Genomic DNA, 16,354 nt, shown 5'->3' on the forward strand with positions numbered 1-16,354 from the left:
GTAATTAATGACCAAGTATTCTGCACTAAACTACGTAGAATATTGGCCTTGGGTACTACAACATCGCACACTTCAGGCTTCATCTAATTGATCTCTACATAAACTACACATCAAGTTCACAGAAAAAATATATATAATCCCCAAAAAATTAGCCAATGTTAATCAATTAGTTGTTTAAATGATGAACAAATTAAAATGTTGGTTAATAGCTCAGCACTACTGTTTACATGCGCGATGGTTAGAAAAGTATAGAGCGCAAGATGTGACACATTTTGCAGGTTGAGAGAGGGTGGAGGAGGCTAGGCTTGAAGCGCTGGCATTTTATGGCATGCATTAGCTATCTGAATTAGGCCCACCGAATTATACCTATGGAGAAGCGGCTTCTATGGAGGAACTTTGATCATCTCTGAACTCCCGAGAGTTGGCTTAACGTTGGACCAATGCTAACTAGCTAACAAGCTTGTGTGGGCAGAAGCCACCAGAATTGAAAACAAGATATACCTTTTCGTAGTTAACAAATCCAATGTGAAACATAACTATAGTATCCGTAACTAGCATTGAAAAATGTAATCCATTCTTCTCCAATTAAAATTCTGTCCTAATTTCTGAATCACGCTGAAACGTCAGTAGGTTACAGTAGGCTTCGGAGGGGGAGGAGCAGGTAGTTTACACACAGATTTTTAGCTGGCAGGCAGCAGACACTGGAATACGTTTCTGAGTGACAGAGTGAGGGCTTTGCATATGCGCCTTATTGCGTTTGTGGGACAGATTATTTTCACTTTATGTAGAAAAAATGTTTTAAAAAATAAATACAAATGTTTATTAACCGGCTTCTATCCGTTTAAAATAAAGGTTATGTTCTGGAACAGTATAGATCACTTCGTTCTTCGCTCAGATTTTTTTCCTGTAAAAATTTCGTTATTTTACAGTTTTCTGTTCTGTTCCCCGTACTGCCCTGACTATAACATAGTAACACCAGGAGTGTAAGGATGTTCTCACTTGGTCCCTTTCAGACAATGTTTTTTGTAGGGTGAACACTCAAAGGAACTCAGACCCACAAAAATGACCAACCGAACTGAAAATAGCAAACTGAACTGAGACCATTGAGAGATTTGATTTGAGTTAGGTTTGCTTGAATTGTGTGATCCAGTTCCCTTTTTAGGCCAACGTACACCACCCACTAGACTACTGCAACACTGTTTCCCCTGCCATAAACCCTCATATTGGTACCACAAAAGAGAGAAGATGTTTTGCAGAAAAAAACATATGTTGTTTTTGGGATATTGAATAGCGATTTCCAAGGATGCACAGAAATTCCAAAATTGAGTTTAGTTGACTATTTGTTTACAAAATGTGCTAAGAAAACTTCATAATCTGTTTATTCGACTGTGGGGTTTGAAGTGTGAGAAGACAACATATTTGGTGAGAATCACAACATAAGAGCTAGAATAGATGTTCTATTCTAAAGGTAGGGTGTTAGGTGACGCAACAAACAAACAAACAATGGACGCTCTGTGATAATTCTACAAAAAGCAGCAGGAAACAAGTCCGTTTTCTCTAAATGTCAATGTGGTCGTCAAAATATGCAGTGGTGTAAAGTATTTAAGTAAAAATACTTTGAAGTACTAGTTTGATTATCTGTACTTTACTATTTATATTTGACGTCACTACATTCCTAAAGAAAATGATGTACATTTACATTTTCCCTGACACCCAAAAGTACTAATTTCATTTTGAATGCCAAGCAGCACAGGAAAATGGTCCAATTCACACCCTTATCAAGAACATCCCTGGTCATCCCTACTGCCTCTAATCTTGTGGACTCACTAAACACAAATGCTTAATTGGTAAATGATGTCTGAGTGTTGGAGTGTTCCCCTGGCTATCCATAAATAGATCAAAACAAGAGAATTGTGCTGTCTGGTTGGCTTGATATAAGTAATAAGAAACAATTTATACTTTTACTTGTACTTTTGATACTTAAGTATATTTTACCAATTCCATTTACTTTTGATACTTAAGTATATTTAAAACCAAATACTTTTAGACTTTGACTCAAGTAGTATTTTACTGGGTGACTTTCACTTGAGTCATTTTCTATGAAGGTATCTTTTACTCAAGTATGACAATTGAGTACTTTTCCCACCACTGAAAATATATAATAAATCATTTGAAAACATGAATATGGCAGTTGTAAGCAATGTCTAAAAATCCCAATACTGGAAGTTATTAAAATGTATGCGACATGAGCCCAAATGTAACGCAACTGCCATGCCAAGAACTTTCAACACAGGGACAGCCAAATTTGTGAAAACTGTGAAATCGGTGTGTTCATATTCTCTTGGCAGAAGGTATTCCTCAACCTACCAGAGTAAGATCGACGTGACATTGTATTGCAAAGTCCTGAGGGTGTTTCACAGTCATTTCACAGGGTGTTTCACAGTCGTTAGTCCTTGGACTGAAATATGAGGTAAAACTTTTTTCGGCTCATTCATTAAAAAAATTCAGAGACGGGGAAAAAAAATAAAATAAAAAATAAAAACAGGTTACAAAGTAGAGCTTTGCAGCTATGTTTTGATATATGGGTTGTCAGGGATTGGTCCAAATTCACATTTCGCCACCCCCATTTCGATAACCACAAAGATCAGGGAGATTTTCAAATGCCTCGCGAAGAAGGGCACCTATTGGTACAAATAAAAAAAAGTTGACATTTTAATACCCCTTTGAGCATGGTGAAGTTATTACACTTTGGATGGTTTATCAATACACCCAGTCACTGCAAAGACACAGACGTCCTTCCGAACTCAGTTGCCGGAGAGGAAGGAATCCACTCAGGGATTGCACCATGCGTCCAATGGCGACTTTAAAACAGAGTTTAATGGCTTTGATAGGAGAAAACTGAGGATGCATCAACAACATTGCAGTTACTCCACAATACTAACCTAAATGACAGAGTGAAAAGAAGGAAGCCTGTACCGAATACAAATATTCCAAAACATGCATCCTGTTTGCAATAAGGCACCAAAGTAAAACTGCAAGAAATTCAGGAAAGAAATGAACTTCACGTGCTGAAAACAAATAATTATATTTGGTGCGAATCCAATTTAACAGATCAGAGTACCACTTCATATTTTCAAGCATGGTGGTGGCTGCATCATGTTATGGGTATGCTTGTTATGGGCAAGGACTAGGGAGTTTTTGATAAAGAAACTGAATAGGTCTAAGCACAAGCAAAATCCTACAGGAAAACCTGGTTTAGTCTGCTTTCCAACAGACACTGGCCAAATATACACGAGTTTCTTACTAAGACAACAATCAATGTTCTTGAGTGGCCTAGTTAGTTGTATTAATCTGCTTTAAAATCTATTGAAACACTTGCAAATGGGTGTCTAGCAATGATCAATCATCCTGAATAATTCTTTAAATAATAATGTGCAAATATTGTCCAATCCAGGTGTGCAAAGCTCTTAGACTTAACCATAAAGGCTCAAAGCTGTAATTGCTGCCGAAGGTGATTCTGACATGCATTGCCTCAGGGGTGTGAATACTTATGTAAATTAGTTATTTCATTTAATACATTTGCAAACATTTAGAAAAAAACATGTTTTCACTGTCATTTTGGGGTATTGTGTGTAGATGGATGAGGGGAAAAAATTATTTAATCCATTTTGAATTCAGGCTGCAACAAAATGTGGAATAAGGGGTGTGAATACTTTCTGAAGGCTCTGTAAACTATGTTATTAGACTAGTGCAGTACAGACTTGGTGAGAAGTGTCTGTCGGTGCTGGGCTGTGTGTCTGTCGGTGCTGGTGAAGATGCTGGGCACACACACATACACGGTTGGCTGGGAGTATTATTTTGGTACTCTAGGCCTTATCAGTTGGGCTACTGAAGACAATATAACTATGATACAGCCTAACTGTTACTAATTGGTAAATAGTAACTCTGCTTTTTGTTCATGATCATGTAATCCCAATTACTCTGTTACCACACCTGGTGTGCGCACTTTACCCCTCAGTGTAGACTCCCAGTTCTGCATAAAACAGCAATAAATGTTAACATAACCACCTGAATATAAATTAATGTGTTTAACATGCTGTATTTTATAATTCTGTATGAAGCAATTATCATATTATTACACATCTAATTTGCATAAAGTAGTATAAAACGTTTTCTAATTTCATAACTTGTTTCAAATTGTTACAAACTCTGTTTTGCATAAAGCATGACAATGTGTTAATATGACCACCCTACCCTAAATTATTGGGCTTAAGTTAATGCATATTAAGTGCCTAATTTACATAATATTGCATATTAATTTCATAAATATTTTATATGAATAATCCCCATGTTCTACATCAATCCTGAAAATATCATAATATTTTGACCACTATATAAGAGATTGGACTAAACGTGTCGAAAAAAAGAATTCAGACAGATGATTTGCTGCCTTTTTAAACAGGGATTATCATTGACCTGTCCACGACCTTTTTGACCTTTTCTGTTCATGTGAAAATAAGATCTCAGCCATGGTAAATCCTAACCTCAAACTAAAGTGTTCTGTGTCCTGATCTATACCATGGAATACAAAATATAATACCAGAAACAACGTTTGATTTTGACCCCTAACACTCTATTATTAAAAGGGGCAGTAGACTACATTTTCAATTACAGCATTATTTAATCTGCAGTTATTCTGACATATATTCTGTTACCAATAACATTTACATATTAATAGTGTCTTCTGATTACAAATATGTCTCATCATTTAACTAAATGCTATCTATTAGATTCCAAAATGTAAGTAGATATCTAGCTGTCCGATAACACATTCTGACGGAATGGCTTGTCCTGCACTTTCTAAAACCCAGAGTGCATTGAGTGAATGTTGGAAAAAGTACTTGGTTCTTTTCTAAACCTAGCAATGTGTAAGCAAGATGACTCAGACCACAAAATATGTTAAGTGAACTGTCAAAAGAGTTGAGTCCTCATTCAAAGGCAAGGGTAGTGTAGATACAAAGAACAGTTTTCTATATGTGAAAACACCCTAACAATACAGTGTGAATGGGGATACTAACCAATCCAGAAGCTGGGTTCAAACAAAGCCCTTGCTGCCTTGGCCAATCCATGCAGACTTCCAGGTCTGGCTGAGGAATGTGGAAAGGTCAATGATAAAGGATGGAATGTGAGCTTTAACTGGGATACAGGAGTCAGTCAGTTCAAAGTGCTTTGATAGCCAACTGATCTGTCTGGACTTCATGACAGTCAATGAGAAGGGCCTCCCTAAAATTGTCGTCATAAATACAAGCGGTCACATAGGCCAAGAAAAAGAGAGAACTAGATACATACTTAACCTTTATTTAACTAGGCAAGTCAGTTAAGAACAAATTCTTATTTTCAATGACGGGCTAGGAACAGTGGACTAACTGCCTTGTTCAGGGGCAGACAGACCGATTTCTACCTTGTCAGCTTGGGGATTCGATCTTGCAACCTTCCGGTCACTAGTCCAACGCTCTAACCACAAGGCTACCTGGCCCCCATGAGATTAACTTCCTAAACTTCCAGCTTGCAACTCAATAGTCTTAATATTGGTTCTCCTTAGTTGAGCCTGCAGGGGTTTACAAGCCAGGGCTTACATTGCATAACGACTCTGGGGTTATTCCAACATCTTGTCAAACTAAGCTAACAAGCATGTTTGAGATATCAAGCTATGCTGATTCAGTTGAGAAACAAAACAATTACATTTCAAATTAGGACTTGATTGAATTAACTTGACTGACCGATTCAGTTAAAAGGTAGAGTCAGCAATTCACGAAGTAGACAGCCGTATCGGGCTGACCTCTGCAACAACTAAGAGCAACAAGATTTGTATATATATTTTTTTTATGTAACTTGGCAGTGAGGCTAAACTTCTCTGCTGTTTTTGTCTGGCTGCTATCACGTTGTAGCTTAGTGAAGCATACCCATGCACATGTGCAGGTAATCCATAGCTGTGTTCGAATACTCATACTAACCACACTATTTGTGACTTGAATTGAGTACATAGTATGCTTATTGGTCATAGTATGGATATAGTTGTATGCCAAAAGTTCCCAGATGACATACCAAATTCACCAAAATACAAAGTATACATGCAGTGGACACTATTTCCACGCCTTTAGGGCCCATAATGCAATTCTTCCGAAAATGGGCGTGGCTTTTTAACTTTTCAGATTTGAAGAAAAATGGTGGAAAACATGCAGCCGAAGTCCGACGAGAGTGGATACAAATCATTGCTTTAATTTAACCTGTTGGAGCTAGGGGGCAGTATTTTCACGGCTGGATAAAAAAACGTACCCGATTTAATCTGGTTACTAATCCTACCCAGTAACTAGAATATGCATATACTTATTATATATGGATAGAAAACACCCTAAAGTTTCTAAAACTGTTTGAATGGTGTCTGTGAGTATAACAGAACTCATTTGGCAGGCAAAACCCTGAGACATTTTCTGACAGGAAGTGGATACCTGATGTGTTGAATTACCTTTAAGCCTATGCCATTGAAACACACAGGGGTTGATTAATGTTTTGGCACTTCCTATTGCTTCCACTAGATGTCACCAGCCTTTACAAAGTGTTTTGAGTCTTTTACTGTGAGATCTGACCGAACAAGAGCCATGGAACGGTGATGGCCGATTAGACTCTGGCGCGCGAGTTCATGTTGGGTACCCTCGTTCCAATACGTTATAAAAGAGAATGCATTCGTCCACCTTGAATATTATTCATGTTCTGGTTAAAAAAGGCACTAATGATTTATGCTATACAACGTTTGACATGTTTGAACGAACGTAAATATATTTTTTCCCCTCGTTCATGACGAGAAGTCCGGCTGGCTTAGATCATGTGCTAACAACACGGATCTTTTTGGATATAAATGATGAGCTTTTTTGAACAAAACTACATTCGTTATGGACCTGGGATTCCGGGAAGTGACATCTGATGAAGAGAATCAAAGGTAATGGATTATTTACATAGTATTTTCGATTTTAGATCTCTCCAACATGGCCATTTGTCTGTATAGCAAAGCATATTTTTCTGGGCGCAGTGCTCAGATTATTGCAAAGTGTGATTTCCCAGTAAGGTTATTTTTAAATCTGGCAAGTTGATTGCGTTCAAGAGATGTAAATCTATAATTCTTTAAATGACAATATAATATTTTACCAATGTTTTCTAATTTTAATTATTTAATTTGTGGTGCTGACTTGACTGCCGGTTATTGGAGGGAAACGATTTCCTCAACATCAATGCCATAGTAAAACGCTGTTTTTGGATATAAATATGAACTTGATAGAACTAAAAATGCATGCATTGTCTAACATAATGTCCTAGGAGTGTCATCTGATGGAGATTGTAAAAGGTTAGTGCATCATTTTAGCTGGTTTTATGGTTTTGGTGACCCTGTCTTTGAATTGACAAAACATTACACACAGCTATTGTCAATGTACTCTCCTAACATAATCTAACTTTATGCTTTCGCCGTAAAACCTTTTTGAAATCGGACAACGTGGTTAGATTAAGGAGATGTTTATCTTTCAAAGGGTGTAAGATAGTTGTATGTTTGAAAAATTTGAATTTTGACATTTATTTGGTTTCAAATTTGCCGCTCTTGAAATGCACCTGCTGTTGATAGGGTGCACCACGGGTGGCACGCTAGCGTCCCACATAGCCCCAAGAAGTTAACTAATTATGACAAATGTTTTTTTTTTTTTTTAAGTAATAAAGTAATGCCTTTTCAAATAAGTTGTTACACATTGGTTGACAATTTGTTAGCTACACTATCCTTACAAACCACATAGCATTACAGCAGCATGTATCGATATGTTAGCTAGCTACCTAACGTTTGTTGGCTACTAATACATCGAACTTGCCAGACAGCAGATAGTTAGTATATTAACTACCCAACATTTATTGACATGATTATTTACATAATTCTGAGCTAAGTAGTATAGTCGTGCGATTCAATGGATATCTACTCCGATTTCAGAGCAGTCTCGCATGAATTTACGAATGCTCAACACCCGTTGAATATGGCCGGCGTCAGTAAATGTTGGCAAAAAAAAAAGCGTAATTAAATTGTTGGCAGCAGCACAGTTAGTCACCAACTCTCTGGATAACATGAAAACAGCTCTGCTAGGGTGAGTACAATGGTCAGATAGGGTTGTTCTCTTATTTGAATCTGGAAGTAGCTAGCCAACGTTAGCCAGTTAGCTTTGGTGCTTGACTGCCGTTGAACGCTTGGAAAAACCCTACTCCTCGGCCACAGCGTCCAGTGTGCTCTGTGACCACTCCGAGAGCATAAACGCTCTGAATTTACGAACGGTCAATCTGACAACACTCTGGATTGACGAACGCCCAGAGAGCACTCTGGCACTCCAGATTGAATTTACACCTGAAATCGTAAAATGTTTAGCAAGTCATTTGTTATGCTAACAAGCTAGCAAGAGGTTGCATAGCGACTGCATCAACTTCCAGTAGACAGGTGAAGTGCTAGTACCCTCAACTGAAACAATACCGTTCGCTTACAGTATACTAAAATGACCTAATAGTATATACTCATTAAGTATGTAGTATACAGTATGGGTATTCAAAAACAGCTTATGTCACAGTATGCTATTGTGCTGCTGGGCCCAAGAACTAGTGGTATTGCTCAACCTCTAGAGCAGGGATGGGAAAATCTATTCCTCGGGGGCCTAATTTATGTCACTTTTGCACCAGCACCTGCTAACACACCTGACTCCAATAATCAACTAATCAGGACCTTCAGTTTAAAATGCAATTAGCGTACTCAGCTGTGTTTGCTAGGGATGGGGGGAAAGTGTGACGCCACTCCGGCCCCTGAGGACTGGAGTTACCCATCCCTGCTCTAGAGCTCTCTCCATCTCTCCAGTGCAAACAGTAAAACACACAAAGCCTAGCAGCCCATGGAGGGCTGCACCTTAACATAGTAGGTCCACACATCAAAGGACCTGGGAGAAATCACAGCAAACAGTAAAGATGAAAAAATAAACCGTACTCGTCAACCCACAGTCTCCAATTTCAAAGAAGCTCCGTTTGGGGGAGAACATGGATGTACGAATCACATAGCTACAGCTTACACACTGTAATTGGCAAGGTAATGTTGCTGTGCTTAGCCCTGTAATTAGCCTATGGTATGTTACCGTCATCAAAACAAAAATGAAGTCATACTGTCAAGCACTTGTATGACCACATGTAAACAAAGTAAAAGTTGGCCCCCTGGGCTAATATCTAGCTTGTGCAGAGCAGCTTGGAAAGGTTGGTGTGAAATACAAAAATAAATGTATGATACTAATATCAAAATGGCAGTCAAAGCTAAGTCTTTGCTCAGTCTGCACATTCAGTGCTCTTCTTTTCATGCATACAGTGGCAGGGCCTATTCACCAGCAGGAACAAAAACACTGCCTCATTCACTTAGAATATTCCAGGGTTATGCCTGCATAATGCAACAACAGCACCTTTTCTTCTGGTTTTGCACCCACAATTCATTATTCTATTCTCTCATTGTGCAACAGTTAAAGCAGAGGTGAAATGCGGCCAGCCCATTACCCACAATCCCCTGCCAAGCTGTGTACACAAGACCTTTCTATTGCCAGGGAAGCAGGTCCTGGCTTGATTGTGGACCTCTCCGATTGAAACGATTACACATTGCAAACAATTCACTGCACTGTGTGTAGCCTATAGTCTACTACACTGAGCCTATATTACAGTCAGGCTGACCTACACAGAGAGGGCTTTGTTTAAGAGACATAGATGACAAGAGATTCATGATGCTATCACGGTTACCCACAGAGTGACATCAGCTTTGTCTGAAAACAACGCTAGCCAGCTACAATCACTGGTTAAAGACAATGTGAAACTGAAATGCAGGAGTATGAGAATGTGAAGCCAGGGCTGAAGAGATGACCAGTCTACTCCACATATTCAGGACTACAGCATAATATTCTCTGGTCACTCCACTCAGTGAGACTAAGTTGCTCCGAAGAGAGTGAGGTAGGACTCAGTGAAAGAGAAAGTGAGACAGGAATGTGCAAGCGAGGGAGAGAGAGAAGCTCTACTGATGAGAAAGTCCATTAGATTCTGTGTTTTATAAAATTATAAAATCAGAGAGAGAAAGTGAGTTAAAGACTGAACGAAGGATAGACTCCATCTAGTTGAAAGTTGCAAAGTGAGGCGCCTCCCTGGGTCAAGGGCAGATGAAAGAATTTTAATAGCCAAATAGTGAGGCATGCTGTGAAAATAGCAGTAGCTGTGCTAAAGCCCTTCAAATGAAAAGCTGACTCCACCTTTCGCCAGGGGCAGAGAGGGAGAGGGCCCCTAAAAAATATGAAATAGTGCATTCAGAAGGTATTCAGACTCCTTGACTATTTACACATTTTGTTACGTTAAAGCCTTATTCTAAAATGTATTAAATACATTTTCCCCCTCAATCTACACACAACACCCCATAATGACAAAGCGAAAACCGTTTCCCCCCCCAAAAAATCAGAAAAACCTTATTTACATAAATATTCAGACCCTTTGCTATGAGACTTGATATTGAGCTCAGGTGCATCCTGTTTCCATTGATCCTCCTACAACTTGATTGGAGTCCACCTGTGGTAAATTCAATTGATTGACATGATTTTGGAAGGCACACACCTGTCTATGTAAGGTCCCACACTTGACAGTGCATGTCAGAGCAAAAACCAAGCCATGGGGTCGAAGGAATTGTCCGTAGAGTTCCGAGACACGATTGGGTCGAGGCACAGATCTGGAGAAGGATAACAAAACATTTCTGCAGTATTGAAGGACCCGAGAACAAAGTGGCATTCATTATTTTTAAATGGAAGAAGTTTTAAACCACCAAGAGACTCTTCCTAGAGCTGGCCGCCCGGACAAACTGAGCAATCAGGGGAGAAGGGCCTTGGTCAGGGAGGTGACCAAGAACCCAGTGGTCACTGACAGTGCTCCAGAGGTCCTCTGTGGAGATGGGAGAACCTTCCAGAAGGACAACCATCTCTGAGCTGATGAAACCAAGATTGAACTCTTTGGCCTGAATGCCAAGCGTCACGTCTGGAGGAAACCTGGTACCATCCATACAGTGAAGCATAGGTTGCAGCATCATGCTGTGGGGATGTTTTTCCAGCGGCAGGAACTGGGAGACTAGTGATGATCGAGGGAAAGATGAACAGAGCAAAGTACAGAGAGCTCCTTGATGAAAACCTGCTCCAGAGTGCTCAGGACCTCAGACTGGGTCAAAGGTTCACCTTCCAACAGGACAACGACCCTAAGCACACAGCCAAGACAACAGTCAGGGGGTCTGAATACTTTTTGAATGCACTGTAAGTAGGCCTACAGGGTCTGGATTAGCGAGTAGGGAAAAAAACTAAACACCACATTATAGGCTAGCCTACATTACTTTGGTAGCTAAAATGATGAGAAGATGTCACACATAATGGCCATTAACATCTGTACATACACTGGAAGTCTGGTTTTGGGCCAAGTCTATGCCCTACATGTTCAGGTTTAGCTCATCCACACGTTCGTAAGTGGTCTACAAACGCGACCAATGAAAGCGTGTAGGGCATCCTCTATAAATCAGCACTAGAGGCAACTGATGCCTCCTATTTCTCTGTCTGATTTATACAGCTGTGTTTTTCTCCCCTATGGAGGCAACCGTAGGGCTCAGATCAAAAGAACGACAACATGCCGCCCGTGATCATGTGAACCCAGTGTGGCTGCAGCCTCTGATCTAGGGTGTCTCCACTACAACCCCACGCTGCTGCACCACTCCGCTCTCTACGAAAAGGGGATTTATGCAGGCAGAAAAAAGGGAAATGAGAGACGGGGCTAATTGAAGCCTCCTGTTAGAAAGAGAGTTACTATTGTAAGCCTAACTATCGGTGACCTGAATGGTCTGGACATGGAGTTCTCTGAATAACCACCACCAAAAAATACATCTGCGAGCACAGAGCAGTAATAAAACAGCTTTTCTACTGACCACCAGCGAAAGCATAGGCCGGGCGTCCTAGAATTTGCTTCCCATTTTATTCGCTTCCTTGCCAAACTCTCAGAATTCATGGGGCAAAATTAGCCTATGCCACACAAAAATCCTTATCAGAAACGTGTTAAATAACGTGATAAATAGCCACCTATCACAGCGGTTGTCGGTGAACAAACTAAAACAACAAGTCTGTTTCTGGGCAGTATGTAGATACCCTGTCGATGTCCTAACAGCACAAAACTGAAGAGCTTAATAACTTGACACATAGCCTAGGTGGTGGAGCACACTAGTCATGACTATTCCAAAACACAGCTTATCACTGTGTCTGTTGATCTCGAACACCCATCCCTAACAAACAGAGATGGCGTGGTGCTACAGATTGAGTTCTTGGGGGTGACTGGGTGTAGTGTAGGTCTTTGCGTGGGTAGAGTGCAGGGGTTCCGTCTGTGTGACCCTCAGCAGCACTCAGACATGCCAGGAATGTGTGGAGTGCCCGGCACTGATCGCACAACCCTGCTTACTTGCACCCTGTCACACCAGCACTATACACTTATCAGCTGCTAAGTCTCTAAAAGTAAGGATGGTAAAAGAGAGGGGGGGGGTGTCTACACTTGACACTTACATGCAACTTCTGCTATCAGAATACGAAGATCGCATTGAAAAGACTGGTATAGATTCAAAAAGGCGCTTTGTGGTCTGATTGTGTTCAGATCCGGCTGACCATTTCACGAGGTGGTCAGGGATGCATTGTGTGCGGATTTCTCTACAGTCTAGATGCAAATCAGGCTACCGAAAGCGCATACAGTGGGTGACATCATCAGCACTCCTCCCACAAGTCTCCAGAAAACCTGTGTTTTGGGACCAAGAGGCACCTTTTCATTGTAATGTGTGAGGAATGTGTATGCTGGCATCATAAATGCTACCCAGGTAGCTATTATTTAGAAGAGAAAAAAAAGTGTTTGGCAAGAGTTATGCTAACCGGTTTGCAATCCCTTTAGCGTTGCTTGCTAGCTAGCTACAGAGGTTAGCTAATGCCATCAGTTGTTATGTTTTCATATTTAGCCTATTCCACCGATTGTAGAATGCATACTGGCATTTGAATATAAACTCAGCAAAAAAAGAAACATCCCTTTTTTAGGACCCTGTCTTTCAAAGATAATTCGTACAAAATCCAAATAACTTCACAGATCTTCATTGTAAAGGGTTTAAACACTGTTTCCCATGCTTGTTCAATGAACCATAAACAATTAATGAACATGCACCTGTGGAACGGTCGTTAAGACACTAACAGCTTACAGACGGTAGGCAATTAAAGTCAGTTATGAAAACTTAGGACACTAAAGAGGCCTTTCTACTCACTCTGAAAAACACCAAAAAGAAAGATGCCTAGGGTCCCTGCTCATCTGCGTGAACGTGCCTTAGGCATGCTGCACGGAGGCATGAGGACTGCAGATGTGGCCAGGGCAATAAATTGCAATGTCCGTACTGTGAGACGCCTAAGACAGAGCTACAGGGAGACAGGACAGACAGCTGATCGTCCTCGCAGTGGCAGACCACATGTAACAACACCTGCACAGGATCAGTACAGGGCTAGAGTTCAGGATTTCATAGATCAAATAAATAATAATTAGGTGAGTGCTTACATTTGTCCTATGTCACACATGTACAAATGTGTATTGTGTGTGAATTAGACATTTGTTTTGCATATCCCACTGAGACACCGTCGGGGTGTGGGGTCATGGCCAGGGAACAGCCATTATTGATGGCGACCCTGGAGCAATTAAGGTTAAGTGCCTTGCTCAAGGGCACAGACAGATTTTTCACCTAGTCGGCTCGGGGATTGGAACCAGCGACCTACGCTCTGAACCCCTAGGCTACCTGCAGACCTGTTCTTCTTACAAGACATTACATAAGGCCATAATACAAGGCCTGAATTCTTCAGTAGAGCAAATAGCTAGATTAGACTGCAGCTAACAAAGGTTAGAACCTCAAATCTTGACTTTCCAAACAAAGTAATTGCTCCTCCTAGTCCTACTACACTAACGTTACAGCAAAGACAACACACATCACTTAGCTCCCCTAGACTTTAGGGCGTGTTTGAATCGTTAGAGGTAGCTAGCAAAATCATTGTTTCTCAGCATAACAGCTATAGTATTTGAGGTACAAGGTTTCTCGCTATAGCAGTGGATTACTAACAAACTTTAACCAAGGTAATGTTAGTTTACCAATTGGATTTGTCAGCTCACTAAAATAGCTTAGAGGTTCTTATTGGTTGCTAGTTAGTTATAGTAGCTGCTTTATTTTTACAATAAAAGAGTAGCCCAACGTTAGCTCGTGACTCATTTTACTGGGTTAGCTGGGTTTCCCGATCCATCATGAATTACTTTATTGCATAAAGGTACTCTTATTCTAGAAAAGTTCGTTTTTGGTTCACTAGCCAAACTATCCAAACAAATTCACTTTAGCTAGCCACTTGTTAACTAGTATTAATGGTAGCAACCAGCTAGCTAGCTTAACTTAGTTTGGGCTGGCTAGCTGAGATAGATAGCTAACAGTAGGCGCAACTGAATGAATGAAATAAATTATTAGTGTCATAATTACCTTAAATTTCCTTCGTGCACCGCTTAAATGGCAGCAAATTGATAAATAGTTTATTGATTCGCTTAATAAAAGAAGCTGCCCAAAATTCAGTAACATTAGACGAAGTCTCACTTTCTTGTCGCCATGTTGAGGCTGCTGGTGGTAATACTACATCCGGGGAACTGCTACGACTACACGCTCGAGCTCCGTAGCAACCAATACAATCATACTGATTGATTGATTGAATTATTGATATATTTGATTTGACTGATATGACATCAGTCACTATTAACCTTGCCAAAATCATAGTTGGTTTAACACTAATAGGAGGGTAATGACTAGGGAGTTCAGCATGGTTGCCCCAGAGCCATTTATGTATCTAAATATACAGCTCTGGGTAACCCCATAAATGCAACTCTATGGACAAACCATGTTCAATCGAGAATTACCACTGAACATGCTTTTTAGTCCAGGGTATGCTACAAAACTCAATATAATGCCCTGGGTATATTACATCTCAACATAATGGAAGGTGAGCCCTTTAACTCGCCCTTATGGTCCCCTTACCAAAATACAAAGAGCCTACCTGTCATGTGCTTTTAGTGTCACCATAGCAACATACCACCTCCAATAAACTGAAAGAAGGTCCAGAAAGAGCATCAGCACCACAAAAGGATGACGGTATTAGAATATATTTACATAGGTTAAAAAAAGGTTAAAGGCTCATTGGCATCAAATATTTGAGAGAACAAAGAGAGAGAGGGGGAGAGAGAGAGAGAGAGAGGGAGGGAGGGAGGGACAGTAATGGAGAGTGTTGACAGCTGGGGGGTCTTTCCATCTAATCAATGTGTTATTGGGCACATTGCAATACAGACTGACCATGCACACTCAATCCACATTCTGGCATGTTATAGTGAGTGTTGATGGAAAGAGAGTGAATGTGTTGAGCTCTTCTTCACACCTTGGCACACCTGCTGACATGATGCCCATGGATGCACCAGGTGGTCTGATCAAACAGCGATCTGGCGTGGGAATCTTCCTCCAGGCCATGGAAGAAGGGAAGGTCCAGATGGCCCACTTCATCCTAGCTGCACTGGGTGAGGCTGCGGTAAATGCCACCATAGACGAACAGCAGGGGCTGGTGACAGGCCGCACCCCAATGATGTGTGCCGCAAAACTCCCACGGACCGCAGATAACACCCATTTCCTGAGGCTGCTCGTTGCTAGCGGGGCGGAGGTGGACCGTAGAGACAACAAAGGTCGCACCGCCCTCAGCCTGGCCAGCGAATGCAATCATTTGGATGCCGTCCGCCTCCTGGTCCTGCATGGGGCACACCCAGGCAGCTCAGACAGCCAGGGGAGGACGCCTCTTGCCTATGCTGCTCGCTGTCGCCACAGTGCCGTGGTCAAGTTCCTAGTGAAAGATCTAAAGAGCAGGGGGGAGAAGGGGATGGGGGAGAAGGCTGTGGGGGAAGAGACATGGCTGCTGGGAGAAGAAGAGGAATATGATGGTCACTCACTAGAAGATCTCCATGGAGGGGTAGAGGGGGTCAAGAAGAGCCAAGAGAACCCCTCAGAGGATGGACCCTCAGCAGTTGGAGCACAGGGTGGGCAGAGAAAGTTTATGGAGACTGCAGATGTTGAAGGGTCAGGTAGTGGCTCTTTCTAGTCCAGACTGAGCGCTCCACCAAAAGACATGGGTTACTTTCTCTGTGAGAACACTGTGGGTGA

General features: G+C 41.1%; 1 protein-coding gene across 2 annotated transcripts in view; it reads right to left on the reverse strand.

Annotated features, from left to right (window-relative positions):
• The window catches only part of LOC106580861 (serine/threonine-protein kinase PAK 4), a 32,230-nt gene extending 17,435 nt beyond the window's left edge, over positions 1-14,795 (reverse strand). For both annotated transcript variants that reach the window (XM_014162354.3, XM_014162357.3), the window contains exon 1: positions 14,645-14,795. The gene's annotated coding sequence lies outside the window, so the exon portion shown is untranslated. The remainder of the gene's footprint in view (positions 1-14,644) is intronic.
• Between the last annotated feature and the right edge of the window lie 1,559 nt (positions 14,796-16,354).

Source organism: Salmo salar, chromosome 20, assembly GCF_965601325.2.
Source record: "Salmo salar chromosome 20, fSalSal1, whole genome shotgun sequence".
NCBI lineage: Eukaryota > Metazoa > Chordata > Actinopteri > Salmoniformes > Salmonidae > Salmo > Salmo salar.